The sequence below is a fragment of the Thunnus albacares genome, chromosome 8 (assembly GCF_914725855.1).
Source record: "Thunnus albacares chromosome 8, fThuAlb1.1, whole genome shotgun sequence".
NCBI lineage: Eukaryota > Metazoa > Chordata > Actinopteri > Scombriformes > Scombridae > Thunnus > Thunnus albacares.
The window spans coordinates 8941957-8961657 of NC_058113.1; positions in this window are offsets into that span (position 1 = coordinate 8941957).

Here is a 19701-nt window from a genome sequence, read left to right on the forward strand (position 1 = left end):
CCATCTAATTTCAAGATTATGCATTTGATTGGAGTAATTTGTCTTGACTATCATTCATTCCTTCTATTCTGCTCTGCTGTCATGTCAGCCTCTCATTTCCAGGGACTTAAAAATTGTCTGAAGGAGAAAAACATATAAATGTCATGGAAACACCATGCAATGCTGTCATATTTTTTCACTTTGACCCATTATCATACAAAATATCCATATAACATTTTGATCTGAAGTGACACATGCAAATAGATGGGTTCAGAGTGCAACATTTTCATGTGAAAAAATAGACGATTCTCTCTCTGACAACCACATCCTTCAGTTTCATGAGAGTAACCACTGTCTTTGTTGCATCAGGATAGAGGTAAGTATCAGTGGAGCAGGGAAAACAAATTCAATAATAATTAACTTGGGTCATCTACTCATCAGCTATGGCTCATAAACCTTAGAGAAAATTTCCCGCAGAACTTTTCTAAAGCCTTTCAGTCTCCTCCATACCTGCGAGAGATGATTTCCACAAACCAAACTCAGTTCCTTGTTTCAGGCCATCATCCACTTCGACCATTCCCAAATCCCTGATACATCATCCCTCTTTTGAAAGCATATATGGAGCTTTCATGTTTCACGTTTGCACATTCACACATGAGCAACATTTCATTTTAAAGCCCAAAAAATCTGCACCAATAAAGCCTATTGATTGTTTGTGGTCCTGCAAGCTTTCTAGCACACATAGTTTAGTTTGTTATGATGATAAAATGTACTTTTATGTATATAACTATATAACTAGTTACTTGTCACGGTGTTACGTAGTTAAATTACAAAATGAATGTAATTGTAATTTATTACAGTTACTGAGAAAAAATATGCAATTAAATTAGTTACTGATCAAAAATATTGGTGATTACAAAGGGGTTACATCCAAATATATTCTTTTCGGTAAAAAGCATATATGTAGAATGTAGAACATTTATGCTGTTGCTTTGCATCTTTTCGCTGTGCTGGAATGACTTCTTTTGGAATATTTTCAGACAACATGGGTAAGCAAAGCTGTTAGGACAAATTTGAGTGCAAAACCATCAAGGGTAGGAGCTGTCTCTACGTCTAGACAGGCTGCATTCATCTGGCAGTATACACTCAAATTTTGAGCGTTGTTTTTGATTGGTTCTCTTGTTTGAATTTGCACTGCCTCTCGTCTGCCAGTCAAATCAATGCCCATTGCTCTAAGCAACCTGAGCCTGTCCAGCCTGCGACCAGCCGACCACGTCATCGGACAAGATCACCTTTCAGTGCTGTAAATGAGGTTAACAGTTAGGTTTACACTGCCTGTTTTTAGGACTTTTCAGCTTATTGCCCAACATTTGTTAGAAAAGTGATCAAATGTAATAAGTGATGTTACTTTGAAGTAATTAAAATAGTTACATGACTTATTACATTTTTAACAGGGTAACTTGTAATCTGTAACCTATTACATTTCAAAAATAACATTCCCAACACTGAATGTAACATAGTAAATATTGAAGCAGAGAGGAGTGAGGAAGAGTAGGTGGGGAGTTATGTCTTTCAATGTGGTCACTCTTGAAAACCACTTTCTCCTATTTTACATTTCTTCTGCTATCTTTTACACTCACCCAGACAAAGTGTGGCCCCTCAGTGTGCCGGCTTTGTTGTTGTGTGTCGTATAGCTGCTCTCTATGCTGGCTGTCAGCTGGCCGTAGAGCTAATATCAGGGCTGCCTCTCTGGCTGGCAGACCCAATCAGACTCTGGAAGCTGGGCTGATTGGACTGACATACTCCATCAAACCCAGCATCAAACCGCCTCTGACCATACACTGGGGTCTGACTGCTTCGGACATCACGGAGTAGGCCGGTGCAGGCTTTTTTAAACAATCCTAATATAGATCACCAAGGTTTCTTTCTCACTGCCTCTCCCTGGAGAGTATCGGGGGTTTTAGATGCATTTTTAGAAGAAGTCTCAGGTTATTTGTTTACACTTACATTGAAGCGTGTGCTTACCTTACCTTACTCACTTGCTGCATTGTTTTAAAGGTTTGAATTCTATTCTGTTTTCATGCAACAGAAGGTGCTGAACGTTTAAGCAGCTATTGTATTTTATTTTTTATTGCAGATATTAATTTTGCATCTATTTACCTATTTGGTACAATTGTACACAAGTAGTTCAGTTTGTTTGCTCTTCTTCTATTTGTATGCAATATTTCAATGTCTCATGTGAAGTAATTGAGTTGTAAAGGATCCGTTCAGACTTTGGTACCATGTAGTATTTAATATCAAAACATGTGGCATCAAGACTTGCTTGCTTTGAACTGCTTTTAATCTGAGCATCTCAAATAACCATACCGCACTTCCCAAATAAAACTGTTACTAGTTTGACATAATTAAGTATTTCATATAATTGGGTTTACTTTAATCATCTTTAATCACCCAAATATATTCTAAAATTGAAATGTTTATGAGTACATGGGATTTTTGTGGGAATGATCACAACCCTGAAAGCCTTGGACAAACATGTTGAACCTTCTAATTATCTAGTATAGTTGAGGAAGTACACTCAGCATATGTGCGTGCATGTTTCATTCATTTCCGCCTCGAGGGGAGAATGTAATGTTGTGAAAATTTGTCAGACTGTGCATGAGAGGCTTTACACTGTCAACAACATTATTTAGCGTCTTTGGAAACAGCTTAAAAGGTTGCAAAATGGAAAAAAAAGAATTAATGTCTGAAAGTGTCAACAGTAAAGTGGCACTCCCAACCATCATGTTGCTTGTTTCCAAATTCCAAAATAAGGATTGCTTTTTATAAAAAGAGGGAACAATACAATTTTAGTACTCAAAGCTTTCTATTACAGACACCTTAATGGAGCATTTGTAAATGATTTAATTGACTGATTCCTCTGACAGCCGTGTTGAGACTAGCAGTGGTGTTTGCTGCTGTGAACGCCTGAGCCAATCACACACTGTCCTTTCCAAGGCTGAAGAGGTATGCCAATCATGGTACCATTGTTTCCAAAATGACAACAACATGGATTGAAATGCATGAGTGCTACTTAGACAACATTTACCTCTTGACGCTGCATCCGCTATGTGGCAATTTAAAAACCCAGGGGGTCCGACTCAGAAAGTGTAGCGAGGACCCTTCTCCGCAAATGTTGGGACTGCTTTATAGAGCTGAAACCTCTGCTCCCGAAGACGCATCAGGCTGTCCTCTGCCACAGCAGGGGGTGATGTCAGCATGACTATCCCCCACAACATGACACCCACAGACACATATAATTAGTCTTTACCCCATATTCAACAATGAGGGTGACAGTCAGCTCCAGCAATGCAAGTCCCTTCTTTGACTGACAGCGTCCAGTGGAGCGGAGGCAGATGGGAACAAGAAGACGTCAGTCCATCAAAGCAAACAGACAATCATTTTTTATGATAATAATAAGGATGACAATGGTGTTATATGACACATTTCCAAAAAGGCTGGTGCAAAGTACTTCACAAAGCAAAAGAAGAAACGGAAAGATACAAAACTGTAAAGCAGAAAAAATAAAAGCAAGGCAGACAAACTGTAAAAAGGCTCAAAAACATCATTACATGAATGCAAGTGTGTAAACGTCCATTTAAAAGAGTTATTTGAAAGATGATACAAATGGTGCCTTGATTGCAAAGAACAAATGATCTCTTGTTTTACATTCTTCCCATAAAAAAGGTGTCATGATGACCTGCTGTATTGTTTTTGTCACTTCAGTCCAACAATGTGTGAAACTGAAAAGGCCGAGGACAATTATGTTCTCATTCCTCCTAGTGCCAACGTTCAATGAATCCACTGAAGGCGGGGTTGAATTAATGATACATTTATTCATTATCATTTTAATATAGCCACAATGCACAATCAGCTGCAATACAGCGAGACAGCAAAAAACAAATTAGCAGAAAGCCTAAGGAATATTTTTTACCCTCTATTCTGCATCCTCGTGGCATATGGCTACCTATTTGCAACAAGAGTTCATTTGCAGATATATAAAGAAATCAGCGTAGGGACAAATAAAATGATGTAATAAAACTCAACAAAGAAGAAATATTGCCAGTGCAGCATATGGCACTGTCAAAAATGATCACTTTAGACGCTAAAAACAAAATACTGGCAAGTACAATTCCAACACGTTCCGTCCTAAATGAATTAATTCACTTCATTATAGAGTAGAAAGGTAGGAGTTATAATCGCCTCAATTAGAGCAAAGCCATAAAGCGAAGATAATGTATATGTAATTTCTTTTAATTTAGCTACCATCTGTTTGTTGCAATTGAACGCACTGTAATATTTAGCTTTTCATTAGTTTTTTTTTTTCCTCTCAGCGAGACAGATCATTGTGTATGAGCATGAGACTGTTTGACTTCAATAACGCCGGGATGAGTGATTTCAATTGAATTGAGCTGATAATGGAGTTTAAGTGTATTACTCATAATAAAACCTTGCATGTACAGTATGTGTGTGTATGCATTTTTTAAAGTGTCTTATCATACATTTTAAGATGACTGATGACTATGATGTACTTCTGCAGCTCATCCATGCCCCGTAATGGTACAGAAAGAAAGACACATTTACTGTATGCAGCAGCATAAATACCATGGGATTACAGACCTCCTTTCATCTGGTTAAACTACTAAAACTCTCTCAATAGTTCTCCAGAAGCCTCTCAAGCATATGTCTCCTCATCTGCTTATCTTGGCAAACACTTGGCACGGTAGATGAGGGGCGGATGGAGGGAAGTAAGAGTTGAGTCGACTCCTTTCCCTGATGGCCTCGCAGGCCCTGCTGCCTGGCTCGGCAGCTTCACACAGAGTGAGCGCTCTCCCCAACCTGCCATATGGGAGCCATAGCGCTTTTCTTTATCATCTCTTCTTTTATGCCTACTGGTTGTGGCTGCCTTTGTTGTTCAGGAATAATCAAATGTTGATAGCATAGTTCAAATGGACCATTAAGTATGTGAGAATGCTCTATGGAGATGGAGCAGATAAGAGACCAGGAGCCAGGCAGTCTGCCACGTTCAATAGCCAGCCTAGTGCTAGTGCTAATTTGATTATAATATAGTCATCTCCGAAGATTAGAGCTATTCAATTAAATATTCTAATTAACCTGAAGTATTAGGCAAATGATGCTAATTACAAATATCCTCAAGAGAGTCGGCTGGATGAAAGGCTCGGCTCGCGACTGATACTTCAGACCACTGTCTCGTAACAAGATGTCCTATATCATAGACTCTGAGAATATTAAATTCCTGGCTAATTGGCCTCAACCCCATTTGTTTAATGGCATTTGCATTTTGTTTGAAATTGTAATAAACATGTGTACCCAGCTCTTAACTTCACAAAGAAAGTGCACTCTTGGGGTAGCTTAGTATTTCTGTTTACACAGCTCCCCAGAACATTCTCTCTCTCACACATACACACACATGCACACATAAACAAACACATACACACACAGCGCCTGGCCCATTAAACTCAAAGTGCTTGTACTGACTGCAATGTAGCAGCATTATTCTCAGACCCATGCACAACATGAGATCAATTTTTTTTGAAAGTGAGTGTTTCTGATAATTAGGAATTTATTGATTTTTGAGGGGTGCATTTAATAATTTTGATAATTTTCATTATTTCCACACCCAGTTCAGGCTATAAGGAGTGTGAAAGAGAGAGAAGAAGTCATTGTGGAAGCAGCCAGCAAGGACCCAAAAGCTTTGTCTGAAATCATGAAATCATCATATTTGACAAAGGTTAGAGGAAAAGCAAAGCTATCATGGTAGAGAAACATGTAGGTGCCTTCAGTGATTACTTTATATTCATAGTTTTTCCACTCCAAGGTCCTGAATATGTCATGTGCATAATGTCGGCCCTCAGCGTGGCATTATAGTCACTCCAAGCAACGTGTTTCAATAAGGCAATTTTCCCACTGCCTAAGAACATCAGTGAGGCGCCATTCTCAACAAAGACAGAGTATGACATGTTATCCAAGCATACATCTGCAGGACAGAACTATACTTTATTAAAGGAAAATAGGATTTCACAAATGTTTTGACATGCAGGGTAAGGAGGAGGGGTGGAGGGCGATGGAGGGCGCGGGTGGTAGGGTGTGGGGGGTGTGGGGCGTGGGGGGTGGGGGGTTGCTGAAGGGGTAGAGTCAGGCTTGATTCATGGTTTGTGAACAAGGTTCATGGAAAGGCTTAGGTAAAGAAATGTGGGAGATGCAACTCATCCAGATCGAAATACCTGGGCATTGTGAAAGCCACCACGTAGGTATATAGATAAATATAAATATAGATGATTGTCTGGTTTTTGCTACACAAATCACAGCATGACAGAGGATCTTCTGGTGGGTGGGGGCTTTTATAGTATCTAAGCAGCCATACACAAAATGAACCATGTGATCACAGATTAATCACCTTGAATCCATGATGGAGGAGAACACACAGAAAGTGGTACGTAGAGGGGTTATTATGTAGCCCTTTGTTGAACCAAGTTGAACCAAAAGTTCTTTTTAATTGGCTGTATTTTGTCTGACAACCTTATACATTAGAAATAGTTTGAAATAAACACGTTGCTTTAGTACCACAAAATGCAATGCAGTGCAGTGCACACCCTGTTCTTCCCTATCTGCAGCTGTGATTGTGTGATGTTGTGTATATCTGGCTTTGAAAGAGACAAAGGCATAAATCCCCCTGAAATGTTTTATTTATTATTTTTAAAATGGCCATTGGCATCCCAATCCCCCACCGTGCTGTGCAGCCCAGATCACCCCTGAGCATGTTGGATGTCTGCATTAAGGTTGATACAGCGACTGTATTTACTACTGGGGGATATCATACGAGTTGGGCTAAGCCGGGAGGGATGATATCAGCTTTTGTTTGAGCCTCTTCTACGTGGAGAGACAGTCGTAAGTACTGTACACCTGTCTCATTAGGAGAACCATGCTGTTGACCCAGTGTATTAGCCTGGGCCTAATCCTGGCGGATCTGAACAGGCTTCCCTAAGCCTCTCATATGGATAAGTCTTCCCCTGAGCCACCATGACAAGGCTGCAGCACAATAGAAAACCAGGCCACACTAACACATCATTATGCTCTCCCAAACAGATACAGATTATGAGTGAGGCCGGGTTTTGTTTGTTTATTGGCAACATTACTGTCAAATTATTGCTCTTACTGGCAGGCACTGCAAGAGGCTATTCACACCACAGACACACGTATATATACACACCCACATAGTTACACACACATACACACATACACACACACACAATCACACAGATTCACTTGGAGCAAACGCGGACACAGGACATCATAAAACCACATCCACAGTCAAAATGGATTTTTTGAAGCTGCCTGATGTTTTTGGAATCATAACAGGCATTTAGACATGTATTACGGTGCAAAGACTGGAAACAGGGGGAACAGCTAGCCTGGCTCTGTCCAAAAGTAACAAAATCCATCTACAAACACCTCGAGAGCTAAAAAACAGATCCAGGGTGTTTAAAGGTGCAGCGTGTAGGATTTACTGGCATCTAGCAGTGAGGTTGCAGATTGCAACAAATTGAATACCCCCCGCCCCCCTCTACCTCTCCAAGCGTGTAGAAGAACCTATGTGCGAAAAACACAAAAGGCCCTCTCTAAAGCCAGTGTTTGGTTTGTCCTTTCCGGGCTATCGTAGAAACATGGCGGTGCAACATGGTGGCCTCCATGGAAGGACCCAGTCCCTATATATATATATAAAGGGTTCATTCTAAGCTAACAAAAAGACAATGATTCTTATTTTCAGGCGATTATACACCTTATTTCTGCCAAGTCTGTTGTGCTAGATGCCACTAAATTCAACACAAAAACCCGTACAAAAAACAAATTTATGTTTTAAGGGTGGTCACGTGCCAGACTTCTTGACTAGGTGCGGTAACATTGTGGAATCTCCATGGGTGTGCACAGAAAAGTGGTATTTAGAGTTTATTGTAGCAGTTATTAGCCAAAACGTGCCACTAAACTTGGGACAAGTACCAAAACTTATTTTAATGGGCTGTATTTTACTAGCTTGGGTCACAGTGACAACACCAGGAAGTTGCTATGTCTGGCCAAGAAATAGTCCAGCACATAACCACATGTTGTTTTTACACTTTGGTTTTTATTCAGGTTTAACACACAAGATATGACATGTTAACATGTTTAGTGAGCTTTAGAATTGCTAGTAAGAAGGTTTTGTTTTACCGTTGACTGAGCCAGACTAGCTATTTCCCCTTGTTTCCAATCTTCATGCCAAGCTAAGCTAACCAGTCGCTGCGGGTAGTTTCATATTCACTGTACAGACATGGGTGTGGTACATTCACTGGAGCTACACCTTTTAATGTCAAAATACAGCCATTTCACCAACCTAAATTAGAGAGTAAGGCTGCAAAGAAAGAGTGCTTCATCCTCACTAATTAAGATAGAATTGATTGAAGCTAGTCTTCCAAATTAAGTTCTGTTGTTGGGTATGGAAACTTCTGCCTACAGAGGGTGTCAATTTCGAACCCTCCCTAAACAGCAGTGAGTGCTGTGTTAGACACACTGACATTAGATCTTGTACAGTACTTCTCCTTTATCCTTTTCCATATGCTTTAGTATGAAACCTTACATCCATGTTCACTAAGTAAACACCTTACAGGATTTTTTCGTTAGTAAAGGAATGCATTTACCTGTTTCATCAATATGGACGGCCTTTGTCACATTTGCCATCATCAATGTCATATCGAGAGTAAGAGAGAGACAGAGACAATAATGTCTGATTTGGACTGGAGGTAGAAATCAAAGCCAATCACAAAGCTCCCTCTCCACTTATTGACTCTTTTTTGTAAACATCAAGATGAGGAGATTGATTATTGAGAGAAGTTAAGGCAGTGTTGACTGCTTCTTTGCACATGTCCTTGTCATTTCTCTTTGTTGTTGTGCTTCACATTTTCATTCGCTACAGCTAGTGTTTGCATTTTATCACACAAAACCACTATACAAGTATTATGTATTTCTGTATGTCTTTTTTTAAATGTATGCAAACCTTTACTGGTGTCTTTTACAGATGTTCCTTCGTGTCCTTTAGTGATTTATTAGTTTGCCATTCTCTACTGTAGAAAACAAAACCCAGCGTGCCCACAGAGGAATACACCCAGTCTCATCATCGCTGATCTGCCACCACGACCCTGTTAAAGATGAGAGCTGGTGATTGAACAAAGCGCTCAGTGGAAGGAAGCTGTCGAACCTCTGAACGCCATGTGCATCGCAGCTCTGCCTGGCAAAATGCAAATGTCAAGTGACACTCGACAAGTCTGTGATTAAGATTTAATAGAGAAAAATGTGAGGCGAGGATATTAGCCTAACTAAGACACATCAGCTGGCTCTCCTCAGGGTGCCCCACCCCATCTCCTTACATCCCTTGTTGCAGCAGGGGACCACTATGACCAGGACGAAAAATCTGAGATGTTGTAGGCAGAAAATAAAGAAGGATTAGTGTGCTTGCCTATGATTGAGGAACAGTTTGGTTTATTCTTTTTAGAAGGTTTGCAGGTTTTCAAACAAACTTTAGAGTTGCACAAGAATTTTGCAGTCTTTAACATTAAGTATCCCAAAAGTCCACTTACTTTACCCAGGTATAACTGTGTAACTCTAAACTCAGGATTTGTCACCAGCAACTGCTCAGGAGGTCAAACAACACAGGGAGGAAACATGCAGAGGAATCCCATGAGCACGCTCACAGACGAAGGTCAGCACTGCCTCTACCAGCACTTAGCGAGCCTCCGCCATCAACAACCAATCTCTCCACTGCAAATCTCCTCTGAAATTTAAAAAATTTAATTTGTCAACATGTTTCTATCATATGCTCCATCACTGTCCGAGCTGGTGGCAGGGGCCAGAGGCCCAAGGGTGGGGGTGATGGGGGTGGGGTGTAAGGGGGGTGACGTGCCGCGGGGCCAAGGCAGCTGCTCTCAGATGGGAAGACGGCGCTGTGATTAGGCCCTCACGCTGGCTGGAATTGTCCTGGACAGCCTAGAAATCAGATTATTAACTCTGATACCAGACACTCTGTCTCCTGGCAGGGATTAGCATGAAAATTTTGATATGGATCGATAAGCAATCTTTCCCCTTCTTCACAATCTCCCAAGGCTTCATTAATCTGTGTGTATGTTTATGTCAAGGAATTAAGACATCCCAGTTACCCTGTCATTCCCTTCCCCAACACACACACACACACACCTCCGACCCCCCCCCAGCTCTGTTCTCTCAGGATGCTAGATGGGAGCATCTCATAGCAATTTATTAAATCAAGTACTGACTCTACTTACCTCAAAGAAAATTGCCTCCTGTTCCTCCATCCGGCCTCTTAGGTCTCTACATAAGCCTGAAGATCACTCCTCTGTACTTCACGAAAATCCACTGACTATTATATCTTGGCATTATGGGAATAACCTGATTTGCAGTAGACACTCTATTCTCCAAATACATATTAACAGACTGCAAAGCAAATTACTTTTCATCACTGTATCCAGTGTTTCATATCATTGCAGTGGTCATATTGCAGGTGCATTTGAACAAGAGCATCTTAATAATTCCTAAATGGGAACTAGAGAAAAACTTATTAGTATTGGCTGTTAGACAAAATTTTAATACTTAACGTCATAACTCAGATATTAAGCATGTTTGTTATGTGAACAGTTATGAAGAAATATTAGAGAAAAAAGTAAATTAAACTCAAACCACTTTATTCAGCTTTCAACATTTTCAAACAGAGAAGCCTCTTCAAAACATTTTCTTTTTAGCTTGAAAAAGATTTGGGTGTCAGCAGTCTTGGAAATGACACGTACAATCTGTCACATCCAGTCATCTGTAATATCTGCATTTTAGCTCTTCACTGGTGTTAATGCTGCCAAGTTTACTACAACTACAATAAATACAATACATTCTACAGCATGACTCCATATGGGAAAGTTTGAGAATCCTTACACAAGCTTTAATGTGGCCACCATAAGTTCTCTGTGACCCATACAGTATAAATATGGACAGTGAGACAATAAATCCATTATGTTCCAGCACTGCTCAATCAAGTGTGCATTTTTAGATGGTTTAAGTGCTTGAGCAGATTCAGTGGCATCTTTAACTTTCCTAAAAGCTTGAAAAAAACTTGTCAGAACATTCAGAGTACCTGCTTGTTTTCTCGTGACAGCTCGTTGGATCGAATGCAGAGTTGTCACTACAGAATCAGTCAAAACTGTTTAACTTTCTTCATAGTCTTTACGGTGCCAAGAAGTCTGTAAATCATACTTTTTTTTTCTCTGAACTTTTTTGTGAGTTAGATCCATGTTCTCATCCATTTAATCTTCTCTTCCTGGAGATTACTGGTTTCATCCCTGTGGATTGGAAAGACTAAATTAATCATTTAAAGACATTTATGGTTGTAGTAGTATTTAGTAATAGTTTTAATAGTAAAAGATGTGAAAATACATAAAATATCACAGTGAGCGATGCTATGTGATCACTCTACAGGATCTAATATCCCCTCTTGCTTTTCTAATGTCAAACATAAAGAAATAAATAATAAAGTGTAATAAATAAATAACACACATAATGAAAGGAATATCTGAAAGTGTTGATGGATTATCTGAAACTCAAGGCATGGGTGGAGAGTGCCTGACCATAGCCGGTGGAAAGGATCAGTGCTCGTATAATTATGACCCATACACAGAGCATAATTAATCTCGCCTGCATCATTAGGAAACACGAGTCCAGCCATGTCATTAAAGTGCTTTTAGTCGTCCTGCTGTCCTCCCTTTGCCCCGATGCACTCTCTGTTTTACCAGCCCACTGCTGGTCATTTACAGAAAGAGCACTCATCTACGCGGCAGCACGACTCCTCACATATTGTCTTTATGTCCAATCATGGTTAATAATGAAGAGCTTTAGAAGGAAGGAAATGAATACATGAAAGTCTGGGGAAAATATGGAGTCAGGTTTGACAGTGATAAAGTATTTCTTCAAAGTTGAACTCTATTTTATGATTTGATGAACTGCGTCGGTCAGTGATCTGATTAAAACGCTCCACGACTCCTTCGCATGTGGAAAAGTGAATCAGGCTTCATTTAGAGCTGCAGATTTACCATTTCAGAGGAAACTCAAACGTCCTTGTGCAGCAGCTTTAACATATTGTTTTGTTTCATGTACCAAATGTTAAAAAACTGGGTTAAATGTGCCATAATTAGCACAGTTTCCTTTGCGGCTTCCAAGTATACTATTAGTAGAGTCATATTATTTACTAAAGTGCTAATACTATTCTCCCATGTCCATTAACAAAGTGAGGTATGTGTATAGGTAAGTGGATCCAATTGGCTAAGAGCTTGTGGTTTCAGCAGAGTGCTTTTAAGTCTGCACACTCAAAAGTATTGGACTAGGGGTCAGGTTCAAATTAATTAAAGGGCTATAAATGAAAGAGCTCGCTAATGACTGCAATCTTACCTACCCAATATTTAATATTTCATCATTAAATAGTAAAATGACCCGATATGATCCTAATACAGTCCCAATTATGCAGCATTGATCAAAGTGACCTTTTCATACCGAGGAGTGGAAAAAAATCAATCCAACACCTCCTCCTCTTTTTTTTTTTTTTTTTTTTTGCCCTAGCACTCATTCTGCCTCACTATTCCCTGCATACTAAAGTTCCACTGGCTGTACAGAGAGCCTGTACATATATCTATATAATATATACCAAGCAAAACGCTGCTTGTCAAATCAACTGACCCCAGCACAAAAAGCAATCTCTCCATGCCCATACATCTAATTCTTTTGTTCACAAGCATGTTGTATTTCTCTTTGTGTTTGTTTGTTTTTGCCTCCCACCCGTGTGTCCCCCCCCCCCCCCCCCCCCCCTCCCCACGCCTCGCCTTGTCTGCTGCCAGACACCCAGCCATGTTAAATCCCAGAAGCCGAGACAGGTGACGAAAACAGGGCCAGACTTCTCTGCCCATCAGTCGAGGCGCCGGGCTAGGAGCCATCATAATGGCTAATTCCTCCCCGCCTGGCCCAGGGAGCAGGAAAAGAAGCGAGACGGGAAAAGTGAAATCGGTACAATGCCTAAACACATTTCGCTGCAGGATCTGTCTTGATTTGGTGTACTGCTTGACACTCTCCATTTTCTGTTTGACTGGTAACTGCTGATGTGCTTTTCCCTTGTCAACTCACCATGAAACAAGTTCAATGTATTTCTAAAGATTGCCAAGTTTGGCTGCTGTTTAGCTCAAGAACAATGAACCAGATCAACTTGATTAAAGTTTCAATGACTAAAAGACATTCCTCTAAGGAAAAACATTTTTTTATATACAGCCTGCAAGAAAACATGTTAGCATGACTGAAAGGAAATACAGTATGGAAGGAATCCATATGTGACTCTGAACTGAAAGGGAAATATATAACCACAGAGAACACAGGATGTCTTTAATCTCAACATCAAAACAAAAACTGTAAACACTCATTTTATCCCTACTGAATCTTACACATCCAAACATGAGGCGAGTCATATGTCCACAGTCCCGGTTATGAATCAGGGTGCTTATGAACAGGCTTATGAATCATAGACTGTTAAAACTGTATGGGCTTTAACAGAAAGGTAAAAGATTGCTTTTATTCTTTATGAGTTGCCTGAGGAACAGCAGCTTATAATCCACTAAGCACATCTTAATCAATGTTCCCCTCTGCCATGCCGTGGCCTGTAAGGAGCAAAACAGAACATGATGGATATAATCTGTGTAAAACCTCTCTCCCTGGAGCAGATTAATTATGATCTCTGTAAGTCATAAACACATCCTTTTAATTATTGATGGGTAACCCTTTGAAATGAAATTGAAATTAAATCTGTCTGATTTACAGTGGCAGCGTTATGAGCTGCCTTGCTCTGGGCTGCTTTATAGAGACGAAGGAGGTAAGTCAGCAGTTGCATAAAACATTTCATTGGCTAAATGGAGAGGGATCATACGCTCACATCAGAATTAGTTCGTTTTCATTTGCACAAATCGCGGGGTTTCAAGGTGAGCAGGTTGATGAGAAGTGTGTGTGTGTATGTGTGTGTGTGTGTGCTGGGGGAGGGACACTTGGTTTGCAATGACAGCTCTGTTTGAATCAAGTGTGGCACTCTCATATGAGTGAAAATAATGGAATCCTATATGTCTTTGAGCATGTCAGCGTTTCACAGCAGGCCCAAATGGAAAGTGACGGCTGGTCGCGGCTGAGGAGGATGACAACGATGCTGAAATGGGAATCAGACGACCACAAGGCCATCCCTGTGGCTGACCTGCAGTCACACCGAGGCGGGAGTCACTGTCATCCATCATCAAGCAGCTAAAAACCTCCATCCTCTCATTTTCTGTCTTTGTTTACCTGTCTGCTTATAGGAGCACAGCAGTAATACATAGTTTGGCCCTGGTTTACTGTGATATTAATCTTTGCATAGAATGTTCGTTGGAGCATTAAAGGGTCAATTCACTCAAACTTTTTTTTTTTTTCAAAACAGACTATTGCTGTGGATGTCAGCAAGTTTTCTGATTATAAGCTATAAACATTTTTACATTAGTATATTTTTTGTATGTTTGTAGTTTGTTTTTTTAAAAAGTATTTTGTTATTAGTGTCCAAGGGGACTAAGACATTCAAAAAAATTAATTCCTATTGCTTTTCTCTTGATGGGGCAATGGGGTGGCAAAGTTAACCTGGATAATCCACAGAATGTGTCAACAGACCAGCTTCACAGGACCTTTTTCTTCGGTAGAAAGTAATTCCAATTAAAACAGTCCAAAGAGAGGACAAATCTCAGAGACTGATTCTGTATCTCAAAACTGGTGAAAATAAAACCAAAATTATTTATATAACTAGATACAATTATGCTTTTTTTTCTGAAAGCATGGCATGAATTTATGACACATATTCAAAATATACAGATTTGATTTAATTAGTTTCACCATAATGATGACATGGTGCTCTGGGGACACATTTAAAGGAGTTTAACGCTCTTTCTGAAACTACAGTATACTTTTCATTTTGGTGGTTGTTTGCTCTCTGTTGTTCACTAACTGGAGATTAAAGTTTACTCAGCACTGGACTTAATGAGCATGTAATAGGTTATGAGCTGGTTTATGGAAACACACATACACTGTGACATCTCTATTTCATCCTCTGGCCTTACTTAGAAAACCACCAAAAAATATAATTAGAAACCTCCAGTCTGAGATAAGAGGCAGTGGTGTACGGGTGATTTAAAGCTTCATAGGAGTTTCTTGAGTTTGTGGCTGAGGGCAACATGCTCGAGTAAGTATGGGGGACGGATAACCTGGAACCACTTACAACAGAGGATGTCCTTTTTCTCTCCTATCACCGGTTTCCTTCCACTGTAACACACATTAAAAAACAACAACACCTCACGCGCCCCAACACAAGTTAATACAGTGATCGCCCAACCTGCAGCCCCTCTTCTTTCACATGACTAAGCTATTATCCCCCCTCCTTCCCCCCTGCCAGCACCACCCATTCTAATCAAAGATACAGAGATGAAAAGGCTTTATTAATAAAAGCTCCCCTTCAGGAAGATGGGAACTAAATGATTGCTCAAATGTGCCCAATTTGAGGCAGATCTGCTGGCAGACTGGGCATCTGGACTGGGCGGGGCCAGCAGGAAACTCTTACATCTGGAAGCTGTTTAGTCGGCAGAAATTAAGAGACGCACCACGCACAGATATACCACCCGCAGTCACTGACTTAGAGTGTAAGTGAGTGTGTGTCTACGTAAGTAACACATGTTTCTTTTCCTTTTGTTCCCATTTTCCTGCCCATTTTTGTTGTTCGACTTCCCTATAATACACATTCTGACAACAAAACTATATGATTCTGATTTTACTGCGTCTCCACTATGAAAAAGTAACTGCGTCTTTGTGTGATTGATCAGTCATGTGGCTGAAACACATCTTAGTGTCCAGATGTAGTGCACAATACTGTAGCTTCAACTAGTTTAATAGATGCAAAGTGAAACAGATGCAGCTGTGCTGCTTCATAAAAATCCATTTGTTCACTACAAGCCATTACACTTCTGCAACAGCGAAGGACATCCAAAAGCACTTTACAGAAGAAGTGGAATCTGTGCCTATACAGCACAGCCGTGTTTTTCTTCCACCCCATACTACTTTTCTGCTGCTCAGAGGCTTTTCTCTGGTTGCTGTGGTGATGGAGGAATGTCACATTAGTCTGTGATTATCTCTATGAGGTCTGCATTCGGTTTCCTCCAACTTGAGTAATTGCATTTTTCGTCTTCCTCCTTTTTCTTTTTTTTTTTTTTAATCAAACTCACAAACAATAACCGGGCAGGCGCTGACAGAAAGTCAATGTGGCTCGGACAGCCGTTTGGTCTGAGAAGAAGGCCCGACACCGGTGCCTTTTATGCCCGGGATGACGAGGCCAAGTGGGCCCCATCACATGGCCGCCAAGTTAAACAAAAAAAGGCTCTGAGCGATCGGCTTCGGGGGGCTGAAGCAAAATCCAGTGCAGCGGCGCAGACAGCCACCACTGTGCAATTCTGGTCATCTGACAAAAGACTGATGCTATCTAATAAAGAGGGCAGCATCCATCTCAAGCACACAAACATCACCGACAACACAGGAAGGCAGAAAGAGGAAGAGAATGGGTGTGTGTGTGTACGAAGAGGCAGGTGTGACAGTTGTTGACTCTCTAGAACCATAAATAGTAGCTGTACTCTGTCAATGAGAAATGAACTAAATAAATGAAGACTAGGATAGTGGATTGCAGATGCAGTGCAATAACATGAGGTCATTTGATAAGTCAGCAGTGTTCAAAGTGGGGTTTGGGGACTCTGAGGGGTCCTTGAAGAGCTTTTAAGGAGTCCTGGGCAAAATAAGGAGTGTAGATTAATTTCATAATCAATCCACTCGAAATTTAAATATTGAATGTATAACAATTAGACCACCATTATCTTTCCTTGCACATATTATAGACAGTTTAATATATAATAAAAATATTTTTTTCCCAAATAAAACATTTTTTTAAGAAAATATTGGAATCCTACTAAATCTGATTCTATAGGCAAAACTGTGTCACTAAGGGAGTGAGAGGGTAATATTACCCAGTAAAGGCAGTTAGGATTCTGTCACTGCTATGATAATGATAAATATGATCAAGATGTGATCCGTGAGATGGCAGACACTCGCGTGGTGATTATGCGTGAAAAGGTAAGAGCGGAAGAGGATGAGATTTGACTGCTGTTAAAATTGCATACTCGGTGAGAGTGCACTTTCATGGAAGCCCGAGGCCTCATGTCAGGCTGCGTGGGATCACCGCTAACATATGCATGACAGCAGCCGCGTTGAGATGTTTGCTAATTTCCCCCCCATTTTTAAAATTCCATTTTATTTGTACTCATTGATTTTGTGTGAGGATGGGAATAGCCGGCCATCAGAGCTCCAGGAATAAAATGCTGGCACTGACCTGTGCATAGATAATTCACCATGAAAGACAATCAATAAATAACAAACACTCCCTAATCAGCCAAGGAGCTGACAGAATGACATTCCATTATCCCCATCTGGCCCAGTGCAGTCAGAACAGCCAAACCTCAGAGGGCCAGGTTTCCCCCAACACATTCTCTTTACCAAAGCCTCTCCTGGCCCTGATGTCACATCAGAACACACACACACACACACACACACACACACACACACACACACGTCATGAACAGACAAATGATTGCCTTACAGATACAATGTGTCATTGCTTACATCCATACCAACACCATCTCAAAAAATTTGATAAAATAAGCACATACTCTTAAATGCAGATTATGTGTTAGAACCAAATACACAAATTACTGTCCACCACAACAAACTGAATTTCATGACAGTTGAATAACAAATGCCCTTGTGTGTTACATAAAAAATCTACATCAACATTGTAGTTTAAATAAGTAATTTAACAACTGAAATAAGCAACAGAATATAGACAGCAAACAATCTGCTTATTCTGGTAAAGCTCACTGGGCATTAGCTTGGGTTAGGAGAGTTATCAATGGACATGGACCAAAATTAGTCATTAGTCATACTTGCCTGATAGATATCAGGTGTATCATGGCACAAGACCAAGACACTGGTCTCAGAACTGTTGGACTCAGAACTGTTGCTGTTGACTTTACCCACAGGATACAAAAATAATATATAACTTAGCCTTTAATCAACAAAGACATCACTAGTGAGTGTTTTCCCTCTCTGTCACATAAATATAAACTCTTCCCTGGAAAAATGCACTACTAACCACTGGGCTGTGCTTGGATTTTTAGCCATGCTAGCCGCATGGCTTTAGGGATGGCAATGTTGCTGTGTTGGTTGGTTGATCCACTACTTTGGTCCAGACTGAAATATCTCACCATGTAGTTGATGGATTACCACAACATTTTGTACAGACATCCATGGTTCCCAGATGAAGTATCCTAATGACTTTGGTTACCCCTTGACTTTTCTTCTAGTGCCACCATGAGGTTTACATATGTAATTTTGAGTGAAATGTATCAGCAGCTATTGGATGGATCGCCATTTCAGGGTGAACATTATACCTGCAAACCATCAGTGTATTAGCATGCTGACATTAGCATTTAGCTCAAGGGATGGCATTTGTTGTTTTAAGCATTTTGTTTAAATGTTTAAAATGCTTGTTGTTATAGCACCACAAATGGTAGTTTGCATCCTGTTTCCTATCAATAGTCAACAATTGGTTTCTTGTAGCCATGACTACAATCTCTCCTGAACCCTAGAAGTTTTAGTTGTCTAAACATATTCAAACCATAACTATATAGGTGGCAGGTCAGAAAATGGTCACATCAACTGTCTTCGTAATGGCACTGAGAAGCCTCTCCTTTTATCCTTTAGCTATAAGAAATTGTTGCAAATTCCACTTGAACAATAATCTAAAACTGAGTGAATACATACAACAGTTGACCCATGCTTAATTACAATCTATAGTTCAAGTCAATTTAAAAAGTTCAGATGAAGGGAAAAAAAACGGTGCTGCTCATTGTCATCATAATTGAAACCACTTCTCATAACCCTTCACTTAACACACGTCATATAAATGAGGGGTTGTCTCCACAGGGTTCTCAGACGATGGTTACATCTGATTTATCAGTCTACAGTATGTACTGTAGTTTGAAGTGGTGTGTGGGTTTTATGATCTAACCAGGAAAGTTTTGAGAATCCTTTCCAGAGTAGTCTACACTCTTTTTGGGATAATTTTATAAATGTGGGCCATTTCCATTTTTATGTGGACAGGCATTTTCAGAAATAAGAAGAATACAAACAACAAAATGGACAAAAAACTCAAAAAACATCACCAATAGCCAACTTTCGAGATCAGGATTTATTTAATTTATTTTTTTGATGTATTTGGTCATTAGCATTCATTGCTCCTGTTTTCTGCTAACCTCTCTTTACTCCAAACAAACCACTAGTGCAGCTGCTGGAAACATAAATGCATTCTCAGTGTGGAAAAATCTAGCAGAATAAAAAGCTTTCATGAACTGATGTGCGTACATTTGTGTATGTGTGTGTGAGTGTGTGTGTGTGTGTGTGTGCCTGCCAATGAGGGTCCCCCAGTCTCCATTGCTG